Source organism: Tamandua tetradactyla, chromosome 3, assembly GCF_023851605.1.
Source record: "Tamandua tetradactyla isolate mTamTet1 chromosome 3, mTamTet1.pri, whole genome shotgun sequence".
Classification (NCBI taxonomy): domain Eukaryota; kingdom Metazoa; phylum Chordata; class Mammalia; order Pilosa; family Myrmecophagidae; genus Tamandua; species Tamandua tetradactyla.
In genome coordinates, this window is record NC_135329.1 from 202,887,254 (window position 1) to 202,905,936 (window position 18,683).

At 37.4% G+C, this 18,683-nt stretch overlaps 1 protein-coding gene across 11 annotated transcripts in view; it reads right to left on the minus strand.

Moving 5' to 3' along the window:
- The window catches only part of COL4A4 (collagen type IV alpha 4 chain), a 185,819-nt gene that overhangs the window by 158,628 nt on the left and 8,508 nt on the right, over positions 1–18,683 (minus strand). Inside the window, exon 1 of one of the 11 annotated variants that reach the window (XM_077155303.1) lies at positions 265–4,393. The exons of the other annotated variants lie outside the window; for them this stretch is intronic. The gene's annotated coding sequence lies outside the window, so the exon portion shown is untranslated. Of the gene's footprint in view, positions 1–264; positions 4,394–18,683 lie in introns of those variants that run through there. 11 annotated transcript variants of the gene reach the window in all.

Consider the following 18,683-nt stretch of genomic DNA (forward strand, 5'->3'; position numbering starts at 1 on the left):
GGTTGGGGTTTGGCAAGCTATGACAGTAGCAATGTCTAACTGATCTATGCATAAGAGTGACCTCAGGAGTAGCCTCTTGACTCTATTTGAATTCTCTCATCTACTGATACCTTATTAGTTACACTCCTTTTCCCCCTTTGGTCAGGATGGCATTGTTAATCCCACAGTGCCATGGCCAGACATCCCTGGGAATCATCTCCCACATCACCAGGAAGACTTTCATCCCTCTTTCAGTAATTTCTAACATGTCTATTCAGCACATACCATCTTGTTATCTTCCTCCAGTTCTCTGCAGTTTATTTCTTCACTTTATGAAAATTCCAGCTCCATGTCCTCTGGGACTCCTGATGATTCTCTGCCTGATGTTTTCCAAATGCTAAGTTTGGGAACAAGGTCTGAGATCTTCCAAATCACTATCTCCATCAGAGGAATTTGTTTACTCTGCAACCCAATCTTGAAAAGAAATGTACCCGCTGGAGTTCTCAGCAATTTGGGGGAGGGGAACAGAGCCAAGACTGGGGGACCAGATAAACAGGAGAATTTGAGTATTGGAATCTTTTATCAATGCTGGCTACAAAAAAAAAAAAAAAAGGTGACAGAAACAACTTCTTTTCTCTTCCCAAGTAATATTAAATCTTTAGGTTCTTTTTAATGATAACTTCTTTGTTATTGCAATGAACTTCCTATTAACTCAAAGACTACATGTTCCTTCTTTTCCACCTTCTGACACTGAGCTATCTGAAGACTTTCTTTCCAAGGATAAACTTTTTTCATTGGCTGAACACCTATTTGTACATAACTTTCTCTTTCTGAAACAGATTTCTTAAAAGCTCGGCTTTTGTAGAGAAATAAGCAAAGGGCCTAGAGAGATAGGAAGGTGCTCCCAGAAAAAGAATGGGATGCCTGTTCCACTTTGGTGATGGGACACCTCATTTTGAGGTTTGTATCTTCCTTTTTAAAAGTTTACCTGACTCTATTAGATTGAATAGTGTCTCCCCAGAATTCATGTCCACCCAGAACCTTGGAATGTCACCTTATTTGGAAATAGGATCTTTGCAGACGTAATGAGTTAAATCGAGATGAGGTCATATAGGATTAAGGTGGATCCTAATCCAATATGACTGTTGTCAGTACATGCAGAGGGAAATCTGGACACAGCATACAGAGAAAATGGTCATTTGACGTTGAAGGAGAGATTATTGTTCTGATGTCACAAGCCAAGGATCACGGGACCTACTAGAAGCTGGAAGAAGCAAGGAAGGTTCTCTTCTAGAGGCTTCAGAGGGGGCACTGCGCTGCTAACACCTTGCTTTCAGATTCCTAGCACCCAAAAATGTGTGAATAAATTTCTGTTGTGTTAAGCCCCCCAGACTGTGGTACTTTGTTACGGCAGCCCTAGGAAACTAAGACACTGATCGCTTTCCAGCATACAACCTGGTTAATTTTTTTGCTCTTTCTAAAATCCCATTTCTTTGAAGTGATTATAGCTGCAGACTTTCAAAGACTTCAAGTGGGTTTGAGCATTTTTGTTAAAACCATCAATCTTATCAAATATGACAAGTTTGTAAAGTAGGTCATGACTCTATGTTGTTCATGAGTCTCTCTAATGTGGCTGGGGGTTCACGTTGTCTGAAAAAGAACAGGGAAAACTTGAGAAGCACTCAAGGAAATTCAAGATAAATTCTTGACAGTCTGAGTTCCAGCCTAAGCCTAATGTTACTGGGTGATGGCCAAGGTCATTGCCACCTCTCCTTCCCTCCAGATTCAGCTGAATCATTTGACAGTACTTCAGAATCCTCAGTTGACACTAGAGTTGAGTTTGCTAGATAGGGGCTAACTGGACCATTCTACTCTACCATTTTGGTAATAAAGGCCTTTATTACCATTTTCTCCTTGAGGTCTCCTGCCAATAACAATAGATAATTTGACAATAATAACAATGTCACCACTTGGGAATTATATGAATGTAATACATATTCTGAAAATATACAACTGACTTTCAAAACCAGAAGAACCATTTACTTCAAAGTTAAAAACGTCATTCTTGACTGAGTATACTCCCTATTCTCAAGTTTCTTGCCCAAACACTAATCCCCCAGGTTTCCTTGGTCTATGATTTTTCCCTCTGAGCAGGACTGGAGTGTCTCTTTCTGAATTCTCTGGGCCTCTGATTTCCTGGAACAGCCTTTGGGGTAATTTCTGGCAGTAACTCACCATGATCCTGCCAGATAAGGCCCATCCCCTCCACTGTGAGGCTAGCATTTGTCTTTGAAGATTTCTCACCTCTGTTGCCACTCCCTTCCTCTGCAGAGACCATCTGCTTTCTTCCATTGGTACCTCATGCCCTCATAGTAGGTGATGAAGGGAGGGCTTTGGAGTTATTAAAACTGGTTCAAAACTTGAACTTAGCAATGTAACCTTGCGAAAGCTTGTCACTCCTCTGAGCTCTTGATTTCTCAGTATGTAAAGAGATTTCTCTATCTAGTTGGTGATAAAGACAAAAAGAGCTCACAATGTATTAGAGATGAGCAAGAAAGGCAGGAACTGGTGCAAACTAGGGCAGACCCAAGGACAGGAGTGGGGAGGGAGCAAGACTGATCCAGGAAGGAAGGAAGATCTGAGTAGAAGAAAGGGAGAGAAATTATTGAGATGAATGAATCCATCTACAAGAAGAAGGGATGCAGCATAATTCTAGTTACAAACACAGGAAAACAGCTAGTAAAAAATTAACATCTAGTTTTACACACATGTATGCTAGCTCCTTCTGCTGCTGCTTTCTCTTCTTCATCATCATCATCCCCTCAACTCCATAAGAAATGATAATAGCCAGAATTTGCAGAGGGCTACTTATATGCTAAGCACCATGCTAAGGACCTTGTATAGATCTTCAATCTCCACAAAAAGCCTGCAAGATAAGTGTGCTGGTTTGAAAGGATGTATGTACCCTTGAAAAGCCATGTTTTAATCCTAATCCCATTTTGTAAAGGCAGTCATTTCTTATGTGATTTTAATCAAGAGTGGTTGTTAAACTGGATTAACTGGAAACATGTCTTTACCCATTCAGGTGGGTCTTGATTAGTTTCTGAAGTCCTAAAAAAGAGGAAATATTTTGGAGAATGAGAAATTCAGAGAAAGCAGAGAATGTTGCAGTACCATGAAGCAGAGAGTTCATGAGCCAGCAACCTTTGGAGATGAAGAAGGAAAATGCCTCCCGGGGAGCTTCATGAAACAGGAAGCCAGGAGAAGAACCATGTTTGCCATGTGCCTTCTCACTTGAGAGAGAAACCCTGAACTTCATCGGCGTTCTTGAACCAAGGTATCTTTCCCTGGATGCCTTTGATTGAACATTTCTTTAGACTTGTTGTAATTGGAACATTTTCTCGGCCTTAGAACTGTAAACTAGCAACTTATTGAATTCCCCTTTTTAAAAGCCATTCTGTTTCTAGTATATTGCATTCTGGCAGCTAGTAAACTAGAACAGTAAGTAATATGATTATCTTCATTTTACAAATGAATCACATAGTTAAATGACATTCCCAAGATTCAAACTCTAAGACCTTAATAGTTGATCACTACATGGCACAGATTCATTATTCATGGAAATTCATGAGTGAGTTTCAAATCATTTGGGAGGAGAACAACTTTATCCTCCAATACAGTAGTAACAGGGAAAGTCAATTACAAATGCAAGCAGTCCACTATGATACAAAGACATCCTGCTTACTGTGAATCCCAGAAAACTTGAGTTCTCAGGTGAAAGTCCTTATGTTTAGAATTTCAAATCTAAAAATTGCTATAGGACAGTTGGAAATCTTGAAGGCGCCATGTTTAAATAAGATCTAGGAAAGGGAAATTTTAAAGCATTAAAGGAGGCATGAAGGCAAAGCAGAAGTGTCTAATGGAAGATTGAAGTCAAGCAAACATACTGGGGCCGGGTGAGATTGGTTCTCAAGTAGGAGGAGAGCTTTGCCTTACTGGTATAAGAGGGACTGAAGTTATGTGAGCCTTCAGTCTTTTCTAACTAGAGCTTAATGACTTCCTTTTGCATTCCCTTCTCCTGGCCAGCCTCTGCCTCCCTTGCTTCCAGTAGGTGTTAGTTCCAAGAGACTTGGGACCCAGAACTAGACTCCCCAAGGAATGGTTCTGCCACTCTGAAACCTAATAAAAGTTCAGGTTGTCCCTCAAGCCTAGGCTTCAGAACTGTGTCATCTCTCAATCTACTGCGAACCATGAAAACACATTCATTGCAGACTTTATACACAGTAACAGTAAAGCCAAGAAAACTCACTGGGCATAGAATGAGGTTGACATGTGGACAGAGTGACCAAAACAATTAGTAATTGAAAGTTTCACAAAAATATAAAGAATGCCACAAAGTAAGAATTCTTCCCCATCCTGAAATTTGGAAAGGAGCATATATATATAAATATATTTTTGAAACTTCAGGCATTAAGGTTAGGACAATGTCTGTATTAAATTTTAATACATATTTTTAATACAATGTCTGTATTAAATTTTTAATTTTTAGGCATATGGGAATAAAATAAAATAATACATAGAATCTAATCTACATATGAAATTAAAGAAAAATATTTATAAATTTAAATCCATTAAAAAATGTAATGATGCTTAAAATTGTACTGGTTTTCTGTTAACTAGCTTGGTATTACCCAAAATTATTTCATTTTTTTTGTAGTGTCACCTTCCTATATCTCTAATACAACAAAAATAAACATCTATGATTATTATTCATCCAAGAAATATTTATAGATGTCCAGTTTTGTGTCAAATCCCATGACAGTTCTTATGGATACAAGAACTAACTCAATTTACCTGACATAATTCAGTGTTTATTTTAAATAAGTTAGCAAAAGTTAAAGATGAATATTGTAATTTCTGGAGCAATTACAAACAAAATGATGCAAAGAGATATCAGTATACCCGATCACAATTTCATCTATTTCTAGATGAATGCATAGAGAAATTAAATTGGAATACTAAAAATACTTGATTAACATGAAAGTAGTCTGTAAATAAGGAAAAGAACAAAAAAAAAACAGATAAAAGATAAATGGCAAAATGGCACACATAAATATAACCATATTACTATAAATGAAAATGTGCTGAACTATTAAAAGGCAGAGATTATCAAACTGGATTTTAAAAAAAGCAAAGGATTTCTGAGGAAGATGGTAGAATAAGAGCTGCAGGACTCAGTCCTTCTACAAAACAACCATTAAACAGACAGGAACTTTCTGAAACAACTATTTTGAAACCCTAGTCCAGAAGAAAATAACTGAAATGAAAAATGCCCAGGAAGGTTTTCAAGAGCAGAATGGAGTTGGCAGAAGAAAAAATCAGGAAGAGAATCCAGGGAAGAGCAGGAGGAGGAGATTGAAAAATTATAGTGAAGAACTGTAAATTGTTCTCTCCACGTGTTGGTTATCCGTGGCACCAAGGGACATAAAAATCTGCTTCCCCCAGAATGGGGAGGGGGTGGGGGGTGTGGGCACAGCCAATTGCTGATCACAGCTTTTGATTAGCAAATTCTGATCTCTCGGTTCAGGCTCTGAGGGCAAGGATTTAAAGACACAGTGGTTTCTCAGGGCTGTGGGGCACAGCTGAAGAATTCTATTTGCTTGGCAGGTAGGAAAGCTCAGCTTTGGGAAGTCATCAGAGTAGATTTTGTTGGCCTTCCTGATCCCTTCCCCAGGGCATTTTGGAGTCAGTCTGCACCCCCTTCATGTGTTCCTGGCCTTGGGTTGGATGGGAAGGTCATCAGAATTTACCCTTCAGGCAAAATCATCCCTGAGACAACAAAAGGAATGTAAAAAACCATACAGGCAGACAGTCTGCGACAGAGGCCTGCAGGTTTCAAATACCTGGGAGAGGAAGGTCTGTCTCCTGGGAAATAAAGGAAACAACCAAACTCCTTTTAACAAGGAACCCCAGAACAACTAACAGGCAAAAGTCCGAGACAATATGGAAGCACAGAATGACAGGGAAAGCCCCACACACTGCAGTCGCCTTGGGCAGACAGAGCTGAAACAAGAAAACTTTTATCTTGTCACCAACTGGTTACAAAATCAAAAAACAGACATTCCAGGGAGTAAATCTCACAGTTAATATTTTTAAATAGTATGATATACAGAGTGCAAAAAAAGAGTACAAGACAAAGAAATGGGAAACGATGGCTCATCCAAAGGAAGAGGAAAAAGACACAGAAAACACCAACGACGAAGATGAGAATGTGGACATACTGAACAAAGTCATTTAAAAAAATGATCTTAAAAATGCTCAAGGAGATGAAGGAAAGAACAGAGACAAACCAAAGTGTATCAGGAAAACAATGAATGAGAAATATAAGAAACCTAGTGAAGATCTAGAAATTTTAAAAGGAACCAAACAGAACTACTGGAGGTAGAGACCAAAATAACTGAAATGAAAAATGCCCAGGAAGGTTTTCAAGAGCAGAATGGAGCTGGCAGAAGAAAGAATCAGTGCACTTGAAGACAAGATACTTCAAATGAGTCAGCTGAGGAGAAGAAAGAAAAAAGAAATATTAGAAGTGAAAATAGCCTAAAACACCTCTGGGACACCATCAAGCACCCAGTATACACATTATGGGAATCCCAAAGAAGAAGAAAGAGAGAAATGGGGCAAAAGGAAGTGTTAAAGAAATAATGCGGAGAACTTAGTAAAAGATGTGAATATGCACATCCAAAGAGCACAGAGAACATCAAACAGGAAAAACATGAAGAAAGATATATCCTGTCATATACTCATTACATTATCAAATGCAAAGATCAAGGAGAGAACTCTGAAAGCTGCAAGAGAAAAGCAATGTATTAAGTACAAGGGAATCCCACTTAGAGTGGGTGCTGGATTCTCATCAGAAACCATAGAGGCAAGAAGGCATTGGGCTGAAATACTTAAAGTGCTAAAGGAAAACAACTGCGAGCCCAAAATTTTGTATCTGGTAAGATTCTTTTTCAAAAAGGGAGAGATTAAGACATTCTCATATAAACAAAAGCTGAGGTAGTGCATCACCACTTAATCTGCCCTACAACAATACTAAAGGAAGTTCTTCAGACTGAAGTGGTTCAAAGTGGCATAAGAAATAAAGACCTACAGTAAAGGTAACCATCTGGGTAATTATGGATGTCAGTACTATTGCATTGTACTGTTCGTTATGTAACTCCACTTTAGCACCTTTTGCAAGTGCTAAAATGCAAATGCATAAAAATAATGATAAATCTAGGCTTTGGGGCACACGGTATACAAAGATATAAGTGGTAACAAGTACATAAAAGAAATGGTGGGGATACAGAGGGACATAGGAAAAGTATATGTGCATGCTATTGAAGTTAAGTTGGTATCAAACCAAATACGATTGTTATATTTAGGATATTAAATTCTAACCCCATTGTAACCACAAGGAAAACAGATGAAAAATATATATAGACAGACATGAGAAAGCACTCAATATGGTACAATACAAAAAGGCAAATAAGCAAAATATAAAAGTAGGATTTAATAGAAGTGAGGACACAAAACGTATAAGACTTACAAAGGCAAAACAGCAAAATGGTAGGTGAACATCCTGTATTATCACTAGTGACTTTAAATGTAAATGGATTAAACTGTCCATTCAAAAGGCAGAGACTGGTGAAATGAATTTTAGAAAGCATGGCCCAACTGTATGTTTACTGTAAGAGACTCACTTTAAAGTCAAAAATACAAGTAGGTTAAAGGTTAAGCAATAGAAAAAAAAATTACCATGAAAGTAGAAAGCAAAAGAGAGTGGGGTACTATACTAATATTGGATAAAATAGACTTTAAGTAAAAACAGTTATGAAGGAAAAAGATGGTCTTTATATATAGATAAAGGAGACAATTCAACAGATAAATGGAACAAACACCTAATAGCAGAACCCTAAAATATATGAGGCAAATGCTGACAGAGTTGAAGGGAGGAATTGACAGTTCTATATTAATAGTTGGAGTCTTTAAAACACCACTCTCAATAATGGATAAAGCATCTAGTCAGAAGAACAATAAAGAAGTACAAGACTTGAATGATATACTGTGCCAACTAGACCTAACAGACATATATAAAAGACCCAATAAAAACAAAAAGCAGGGGACTTCCTGGAAGATGGCGGCTTAGTAAGACGCGCGGATCTTAGTTTCTTCTCCAGGACACCTACTAGGGGAGTAGAAACGATACAGAAAGCGCCCAAAGCCACAACAGAGATAAAAAAGACAGCGTACCCCATCCTGGAACGGCTGGCTGGCTGAGAGAAGCAGCTCGGGTGAGATCGCCGAGGCGCGCGGGCCTTACCGGGCGGGGTGGCAAGCGGCCGGAGTTACTCCCTTCCCCCTTCCCGGGCCGGCTGGGAGAATTGGAGAGGTGGTCCCCTGAAACCAAGGCGACTGGCGCCCACACCACGCGCAGCCCCCGGACCAACTGAGAGAATTGGATCGGAAACCCCCAGGCCGCGGAGAACGGTGACCCCGTGACTCCCGGGGAACGTGCACTCTCTCAGGCGGGCCACTGCCGCTGGCGCCCTCCCGCCACGCTTGTTGCCCAGGGCCGACTAGGAAATTCGGACGGGCTCTTTCCCTGGCTGCGGTGACCAGCAACCCTCCCTGCGTTCGGACCCCGGGCCGGCTCAAGCCGCTTCGGCTAGCGAACCCCCAGGACGGTGAGAGTTTTCCAAAGTTTAAGGTCCCACAGCACCTTTTACTGGTGGGACCCGCAGACAAACGTGTGCCACGAGCGCCACCTACTGGGCAGGATAAGAAAAACAGAACCCAGAGATTTCACAGAAAAATATTACAACCTTGCTGGGTCCAACACCAAGAGAAATCTGAATAAATGCCCAGATGCCAGCAGCAGAAGATAACTGTCCACGCTCAAAAGACTGAGAATATGGCTCAGTCAAAGGAACAAACCAATAGCTCAAATGAGACACAAGAGCTGAGACAACTAATGCTGAATATATGAACAGAAATGGAAAACCTCTTCAAAAATGAAATCGATAAATTGAGGGAGGACATGAAGAGGACATGGGCTGAACATAAAGAAGAAATAGAAAAACTGAAAAAACAAATCGCAGAACTTATGGAAGTGAAGGATAAAGTAGCAAACATAGAAAAAATAATGGATAGCTACAATGATAGATTTAAAGAGGCAGAAGATAGAATTAGTGATTTGGAGGATGGAACATCTGAATCCCAAAAAGAAACAGAAACTATAGGGAAAAGAATGGAAAAATTTGAACAGGGTATCAGGGAACTCAAGGACAATATGAACCGCACAAATATACGTGTTGTGGGTGTCCCAGAAGGAGAAGAGAAGGGAAAAGGAGGAGAAAAACTAATGGAAGAAATTATCACTGAAAATTTCCCAACTCTTATGAAAGACCTAAAATTACAGATCCAAGAAGTGCAGCACACCCCAAAGAGATTAGACCCAAATAGGCGTTCTCCAAGACACTTACTAGTTAGAATGTCAGAGGTCAAAGAGAAAGAGAAGATCTTGAAAGCAGCAAGAGAAAAACAATCCATTACATACAAGGGAAACCCAATAAGACTTTGTGTAGATTTCTCAGCAGAAACCATGGAAGCTAGAAGACAGTGGGATGATATATTTAAAATACTAAAAGAGAAAAACTGCCAACCAAGACTCCTATATCCAGCAAAATTATCCTTCAAAAATGAGGGAGAAATTAAAACATTCTCAGACAAAAAGTCACTGAAAGAATTTGTGACCAAGAGACCAGCTCTGCAAGAAATACTAAAGGGAGCACTAGAGTCAGATACAAAAAGACAGAAGAGAGAGATATGGAAAAGAGTGTAGAAAGAAGGAAAATCAGATATGATATATATAATACAAAAGGCAAAATGTTAGAGGAAAATATTATCCAAACAGTAATAACACTAAATGTCAATGGACTGAATTCCCCAATCAAAAGACATAGATTGGCAGAATGGATTAAAAAACAGGATCCTTCTATATGCTGTCTACAGGAAACACATCTTAGACCCAAAGATAAACATAGGTTGAAAGTGAAAGGTTGGCAAAAGATATTTCATGCAAATAACAACCAGAAAAGAGCAGGAGTGGCTATACTAATATCCAACAAATTAGACTTCAAATGTAAAACAGTTAAAAGAGACAAAGAAGGACACTATATACTAATAAAAGGAACAATTAAACAAGAAGACATAACAATCATAAATATTTACGCACCGAATCAGAATGCCCCAAAATACGTGAGGAATATACTGCAAACACTGAAAAGGGAAATAGACTCATATACCATAATAGTTGGAGACTTCAACTCACCACTCTCATCAAGGGACAGAACATCTAGACAGAGGATCAACAAAGAAATAGAGAATCTGAATATTACTATAAATGAACTAGACTTAATAGACATTTATAGGACATTACATCCCACAACAGCAGGATACACCTTTTTCTCAAGTGCTCATGGATCATTCTCAAAGATAGACCATATGCTGGGTCACAAAGCAAGTCTTAACAAATTTAAAAAGATTGAAATCTTACACAACACTTTCTCGGACCATAAAGGAATGATGTTGGAAATCAATAATAGGCAGAGTGCCAGAAAATTCACAAATACGTGGAGGCTCAACAACACACTCCTAAACAACGACTGGGTCAAAGAAGAAATTGCAAGAGAAATTAGCAAATACCTCGAGGCGAATGAAAATGAAAACACAACATATCAAAACTTATGGGACGCAGCAAAGGCAGAGCTAAGAGGGATATTTATTGCTCTAAATGCCTATATCAGAAAAGAAGAAAAGGCAAAAATTCAGGAATTAACTATCCATTTGGAAGAACTGGAGAAAGAACAGCAAGCTAACCCCAAAGCAAGCAAAAGGAAAGAAATAACAAAGATTAGAGCACAAATAAATGAAATTGAAAACATGAAAACAATGGAGAAAATCAATAAGGCCAGAAGTTGGTTCTATGAGAAAATCAATAAGATTGATGGGCCCTTAGCAAGATTGACAAAAAGAAGAAGAGAGAGGATGCAAATAAATAAGATCAGAAATGGAAGAGGAGACATAACTACTGACCTCACAGAAATAAAGGAGGTAATAACAGGATACTATGAACAACTTTACGCTAATAAATACAACAATTTAGAGGAAATGGACGGGTTCCTGGAAAGACATGAACAACCAACTTTGACTCAAGAAGACATAGATGACCTCAACAAACCAATCACAAGTAAAGAAATTGAATTAGTCATTCAAAAGCTTCCTAAAAAGAAAAGTCCAGGACCAGATGGCTTCACATGTGAATTCTACCAAACGTTCCAGAAAGAATTAGTACCAATTCTCTTCAAACTCTTCAAAAAAATCGAAGTGCAGGGAAAACTACCTAATTCATTCTATGAAGCCAACATCACCCTCATACCAAAACCAGGCAAAGATATTACAAAAAAAGAAAACTACAGACCAATCTCTCTAATGAATACAGATGCAAAAATCCTCAATAAAATTCTAGCAAATCGTATCCAACAACACATTAAAAGAATTATACATCATGACCAAGTAGGATTCATCCCAGGTATGCAAGGATGGTTCAACATAAGAAAATCAATTAATGTAATACACCATATCAACAAATCAAAGCAGAAAAATCACATGATCATCTCAATTGATGCAGAGAAGGCATTCGACAAGATTCAACATCCTTTCCTGTTGAAAACACTTCAAAAGATAGGAATACAAGGGAACTTCCTTAAAATGATAGAGGGAATATATGAAAAACCCACAGCTAATATCATCCTCAATGGGGAAAAATTGAAAACTTTCCCCCTAAGATCAGGAACAAGACAAGGATGTCCACTATCACCACTATTATTCAACATTGTGTTGGAGGTTCTAGCCAGAGCAATTAGACAAGAAAAAGAAATACAAGGCATCAAAATTGGAAAGGAAGAAGTAAAACTATCACTGTTTGCAGACGATATGATACTATACGTCGAAAACCCGGAAAAATCCACAACAAAACTACTAGAGCTAATAAATGAGTACAGCAAAGTAGCAGGTTACAAGATCAACATTCAAAAATCTGTAGCATTTCTATACACTAGTAATGAACAAGCTGAGGGGGAAATCAAGAAACGAATCCCATTTACAATTGCAACTAAAAGAATAAAATACCTAGGAATAAATTTAACTAAAGAGACAAAAAACCTATATAAAGAAAACTACAAAAAACTGCTAAAAGAAATCACAGAAGACCTAAATAGATGGAAGGGCATACCGTGTTCATGGATTGGAAGACTAAATATAGTTAAGATGTCAATCCTACCTAAATTGATCTACAGATTCAATGCAATACCAATCAAAATCCCAACAACTTATTTTTCAGAAATAGAAAAACCAATAAGCAAATTTATCTGGAAGGGCAGGGTGCCCCGAATTGCTAAAAACATCTTGAGGAAAAAAAACGAAGCTGGAGGTCTCGCGCTGCCTGACTTTAAGGCATATTATGAAGCCACAGTGGTCAAAACAGCATGGTATTGGCATAAAGATAGATATATCGACCAATGGAATCGAATAGAGTGCTCAGATATAGACCCTCTCATCTATGGACATTTGATCTTTGATAAGGCAGTCAAGCCAACTCACCTGGGACAGAGCAGTCTCTTCAATAAATGGTGCCTAGAGAACTGGATATCCATATGCAAAAGAATGAAAGAAGACCCATCTCTCACACCCTATACAAAAGTTGACTCAAAATGGATCAAAGATCTAAACATTAGGTCTAAGACCATAAAACAGTTAGAGGAAAATGTTGGGAGATATCTTATGGATCTTACAACTGGAGGCGGTTTTATGGACCTTAAACCTAAAGCAAGAGCACTGAAGAAGGAAATAAATAAATGGGAACTCCTCAAAATTAAACACTTTTGTGCATCAAAGAACTTCATCAAGAAAGTAGAAAGACAGCCTTCACAATGGGAGACAATATTTGGAAATGATATATCAGATAAAGGTCTAGTATCCAGAATTTATAAAGAGATTGTTCATCTCAACAACAAAAAGACAGCCAACCCAATTACAAAATGGGAAAAAGACTTGAACAGACACCTCTCAGAAGAGGAAATACGGATGGCCAAGAGGCACATGAAGAGATGCTCAATGTCCCTGGCCATTAGAGAAATGCAAATCAAAACCACAATGAGATATCATCTCACACCCACCAGAATGGCCATTATCAACAAAACAGAAAATGACAAGTGCTGGAGAGGATGCGGAGAAAGAGGCACACTTATCCACTGTTGGTGGGAATGTCAAAGGGTGCAACCACTGTGGAAGGCAGTTTGGCGGTTCCTCAAAAAGCTGAATATAGAACTGCCATACGACCCAGCAATACCATTGCTAGGTATCTACTCAAAGGACTTAAGGGCAAAGACACAAACGGACATTTGCACACCAATGTTTATAGCAGCATTATTTACAATTGCAAAGAGATGGAAACAGCCAAAATATCCATCAACAGAAGAGTGGCTAAACAAACTGTGGTATATACATACGATGGAATATTATGCAGCTTTAAGACAAGATAAACTTATGAACCATGTAATAACATGGATGGACCTAGAGAATATTATGCTGAGTGAATCCAGCCAAAAACTAAAGGACAAATACTGTATGGTCCCACTGATGTGAACGGACATTCGAGAATAAACTTGAAATATGTCATTGGTAACAGAGTTCAGCAGGAGTTAGAAACAGGGTAAGACAATGGGTAATTGAAGCTGAAGGGATACAGACTGTGCAACAGGACTAGATACAAAAACTTAAAAATGGACAGCACAATAATACCTAATTGAAAAGTAATCATGTTAAAACACTGAATGAAGCTGCATCTGAGCTATAGGTTTTTGTTTTGTTTTGTTTTGTTTTGATTTTACTATTATTACTTTTATTTTTTTCTCTATATTAACATTCTATATCTTTTTCGGTTATGTTGCTAGTTCTTCTAAACCAATGCAAATGTACTAAGAAATGATGATCATGCATCTATGTGATGATGTTAAGAATTAATGATTGCATGTGTAGAATGGTATGATCTCTAAATGTTGGGTTAATTTCTTTTTTTCCGTTAATTAAAAAAAAAAAAAAAAAGAGAAGGGATAATCGGAGATGAAGGGATACAGACTGTACAACGGGACTGGATATAAAAACTCAGAAATGGACAGCACAATACTACCCAATTGTAATGCAATTATGTTAAAACACTGAATGAAGCTGCATGTGAGGTATAGGTTTTTTGTTTTTGTTTTTTTTGTTTTTTTTTCTTTCTATTATTGTTTTAATTCTTATTCTGTTGTCTTTTTATTTCTTTTTCTAAATCGATGCAAATGTACTAAGAAATGATGAATATGCAACTATGTGATGTTATTAAGAATTACTGATTGTACATGTAGATTGGAATGATTTCTAATTGTTTTGTTAATTCTTTTTTTAATTAATAAAAAAAAAAAAACAAAAAAAAACCAAAAAGCACATTCTTCTCAAGTGCATGTGGATCAATTCTCAAGGATAGGTCATATGTTGGGTCACAAAAGAAGTCTCAATAAATTTAAAAATATTGAAGTCATATCCATGTATATCCTCTGTCCACAACAGAATCAATAAAATAGCGGGAAATGGAAAATTCATAAATATGTAGAAATTACACAACTCTTACACAACCAATGGGCTAAAGAGGTCATCAGAAGCAGAATTAGGAAATATCTTGAGGAAAATGAAAATGAAAATACAACATATCAAAACTTATGGGATGTAGTGAAGGCAGTACTGAGGAGGAAATTTATAGCTCTAAATGCTTACATTAAAGAAGAAAGACATCAAATCAGAGACCTAATCTCAAAACTGGAAGAACTATAAAAAGAAGAATAAGTAAAATCCAAAGTGAGTAGAAAGAAGGCAATAAAGATTAGAACATATAAAAGTGAAATAGAGAATAAAAGAAAGCAATAATGAGAATCAACAAAGGTAAAAGTTCATTTTTGAAAAGATCAATAAAATTAGAAATGAAAAGGACATTGCTACCAACCTCGCTGAAATAAAAAGAACTATAGGAGGATACTATGAACAATAGTATGCCAATTAATTAGATAACCAAGATGAAATGGAAAAATTCTTAGAAACACACAACTACCTACATTAATTCAAGAAGAAATAGAAGATTTCAACAAACCAATTACTAGCAAAGAGATTGACTGAGTAATAAAAACTCTCCCCAAAAAGAAAATTCCAGGACCAGATGGCTTTACAGGTGAATTCTACCAATCATTCCAAGAAGACATAACTCCAAACTCTTCCAAAACTCTTCCAAAAAATTGAAGCGCAAAGAGCACTCCTATATCCTCTTATAAAGTACTCCAATAAGAGGATTAAGACTCACCTGTGTGTCACATCTCAACTGAAATAATCTAATCAAAAGGACCCAGTTACTTGTTTAAAAAAATTGAAAAAGAGATCAGGCTTCAATTAGAGATAAGAATGAAGCCAGTCAGGTCAGGACTAAGGTAAATCAGAATACACAGGTATGGATGACATTGTCTTTATTTTAGAACTTTACCGACAAAAGGAAGAGAGGTTTATTTTGTTTAAAACTTGAACTTGCTGTAGCACATAATCTAACTCCACCTATCCGATAGCTCATTTAAACAACCCAAACACATGAAGCCCAGAATGGGAATGAGGGCTTGCAATTCTGTATAACTTCATGTAGTAAGAGTTTGTTGGGCAGATAATTTAAAAGTATTGGCAAAGTCCCTTGAGGGACAGTAGAAAAAATACGGAACTATTAAGCTTTATCACCAGGGAAATTCTGATACTGTCTGAAACATTAGGGACTCCCAATTCAATAGACCAAGTCCTTGATTGAGATTTGCTCTTGGGAAACTTATACTTGTAGCAGCAAAGCTCAGCCTACCTATCGTTATGCCTAAGAGTTATTTCCAGAAAACTTCTTTAGTTGCTTGGATGTGGATTCTCTCTCTCTCTAAGCCCAACTCTGCAAGTAAAATCATCCCTTCCCCCTACGTGGACATAGCATCTAGGGATGACTCCCAAGGATGAGCCTGGCCCTGGCATTATGGGATAGACAATGCCTTCTTGACCAAAAGAGGAATAAGAAATGTAACAAATAAGGTATGAGTGGGTAAGAAAGTTCAAATAGAAGCAAGAGGCTATTCTTATGCAAGCTTCAGATAGATATTGCTAATTACCATGGTTTCCAAACCCCCAACCAAAACTGTCGCTGTTAACCCTAAAGAACACCTAACACTCTATCTGAGATCCTACAAAAGTTGCACACACTAAGATTACATTCCAGAAACCTACAATCTTCAGATGGGTTTCTAGGTCAGATAAGTCCTGATACCCAGAGGGGCCAACTTCTCCAGAACATCACTTGTTCCATCCCCCTATCCTATATTATCAACACCCCTTTCCAAAATGAAAAAGTTAGAATGGGCATAGCCCAAATATCTCTAAAAATTAGAAGGATCATCAGAGAAGGAGGAGTCATAACAGAAAAGACAGGATTTAACAAATGAGTATGATCGCTGAATCATTATATTGATATTTCTTTCAGTCCCAGTGTTTTGGAGCAGCTAAAAGGAAAAACCTAAAATTGTGGATAGTAACCCATACCAAACTTTGATATCTGTTCTATAACTGCTTGTTACAACGTACTTTGCAATTTACTGCTTTTATATATATATATATGTTATATTCACAATCAAAAATGTTTTTTAAAAAATCCCAGCTACAATAAGGATCAACAGGAGTGAATCAAAAGAATATAGCCTTTTCTAGGGTACGTAACAGCTTCAGACTACCACAGGCATATATGAAAAGCCCACAGCTAACATCCTGCTTAATGGATGTTAAGACTCAAAACTTATCCTCTAAGATCAGGAAGAAGAAAAGGATGCCCACTGTCACCAATGTTATTCATCACTGTATTGGAACTTCTTGCTAGAGCAATTAGGCAAGAAAAATAAATAAAAGTCATCCAAATTGAAAAGAAAGAACTAAAACTGCCTCTATTTGCAGATTATATGATCCTATACACATAAAACCCTGAATAATCTACAACAAAGCTCTGAGAGCTAATAAATGAATTAATCAAAAGTGGTGGTTTCTATACATAAGCAATGGACAATAGGAAGATGCAATCAAGAAAAAAATCTATTCACAATAGAAACTAAAACAAGCAAATATCTAGGAAAAAATCAAACAAAGGATGTAAAGGATTTGTACACAGAACACTACAAAAATTGCTAAAAGTAATCAAAGAAGACATAAATAAACGGATTTGGATTCAAATAAATAGATTTTGGATCTCTAAATAAATGTTCATGGATTGGAGGACTAAATATCATTAAGTCTTAAATATTATCTGAAGCAATTTATAGATTCACTGTAACCCCAATCGAAATTCCATCAACCTTCTCTGCAGAAATGGAAAAACCAATCATAAAAATTGTATGGAAGGGCATGGGGCCCAGAACAGCTAAATTCATCTTCAAAAAGAAGAATGAAGGAGTATTCACGTTTCCCATTCTTAAATTTTATTACAAAGCCACAGTAATCAAATCACATGATACTAGTACAAGGACATATAGACCAGTAGAATACAACTGAGAGCTCAGAAATCAACCCTCACATTTACAGTCAAGTGATTTTTGACAGAGTGGCAAAGTCCACTCAATTGCTGGGAAAACTGGATCTTCATTAAAAAAAGAAAAAAAAGGAAGACCCCTACCTCATACCATATATAGAAATAAACTCAAAAAGGATCAACTATCTTAATATAAGAGCTTTAATTATTGAAATCATGGAAGAAAATGTAGGGAAGCATCTTCGGGACCTTGTGTCAGACAATGGCTTCTTAGACTTTACACCCCCAAAGCATAAGCAACAAAAGAAATAACAGATAAACGGACCTCATCAAATTAAAAACTTTTGGCCCTCAAAGAACTTTACCATGAAAATAAAATAACAACCTACCCAACGGGAGAAAATATTCGGAAGCCACATACCCACTAAAGGATTAATATCTAGACTATATAAAGAAATCTTTCAACTTAACAATAAAAGATAAACAATCCAATTTAAAAATGAGCAAAAGGCTTGAGCAGATATCTCTCCAGTGAAGATATACAAATGGTCAGAAAACACATGGAAAGATGCTCAACTTCATTAGCCATCAGAGAAATGCAAATCAAAACCAAAATGAGACATCATTTCACACCCATTAGAAGGCTGCTATTTAAAAAATGGAAACTAACAAGTGTTACGGTGTGGGAAAATAGGAGCATTCATTCATTACTGGTGGCAATATAAAATGATCCATACATTCTAAAAGACAGTCTGGCAGTTTCTCAAAAGCTAGGTATTGAATGTCCATATAACCCAGCCCACTACCAGGTTTATGCCCAAAAGAATTGAGAGCAACAACTCAGATCCTTGCACACCAGTGTTCATAGCAGCATTAGTCAGGACTGCCAAAAGATGGAAGCAACCCAAGTGCCCCTCAACCAATGGATGGACAAATACAGTGCGGTATGTGATACAATGGAAGATCGTCCAGCCGTAAAAAG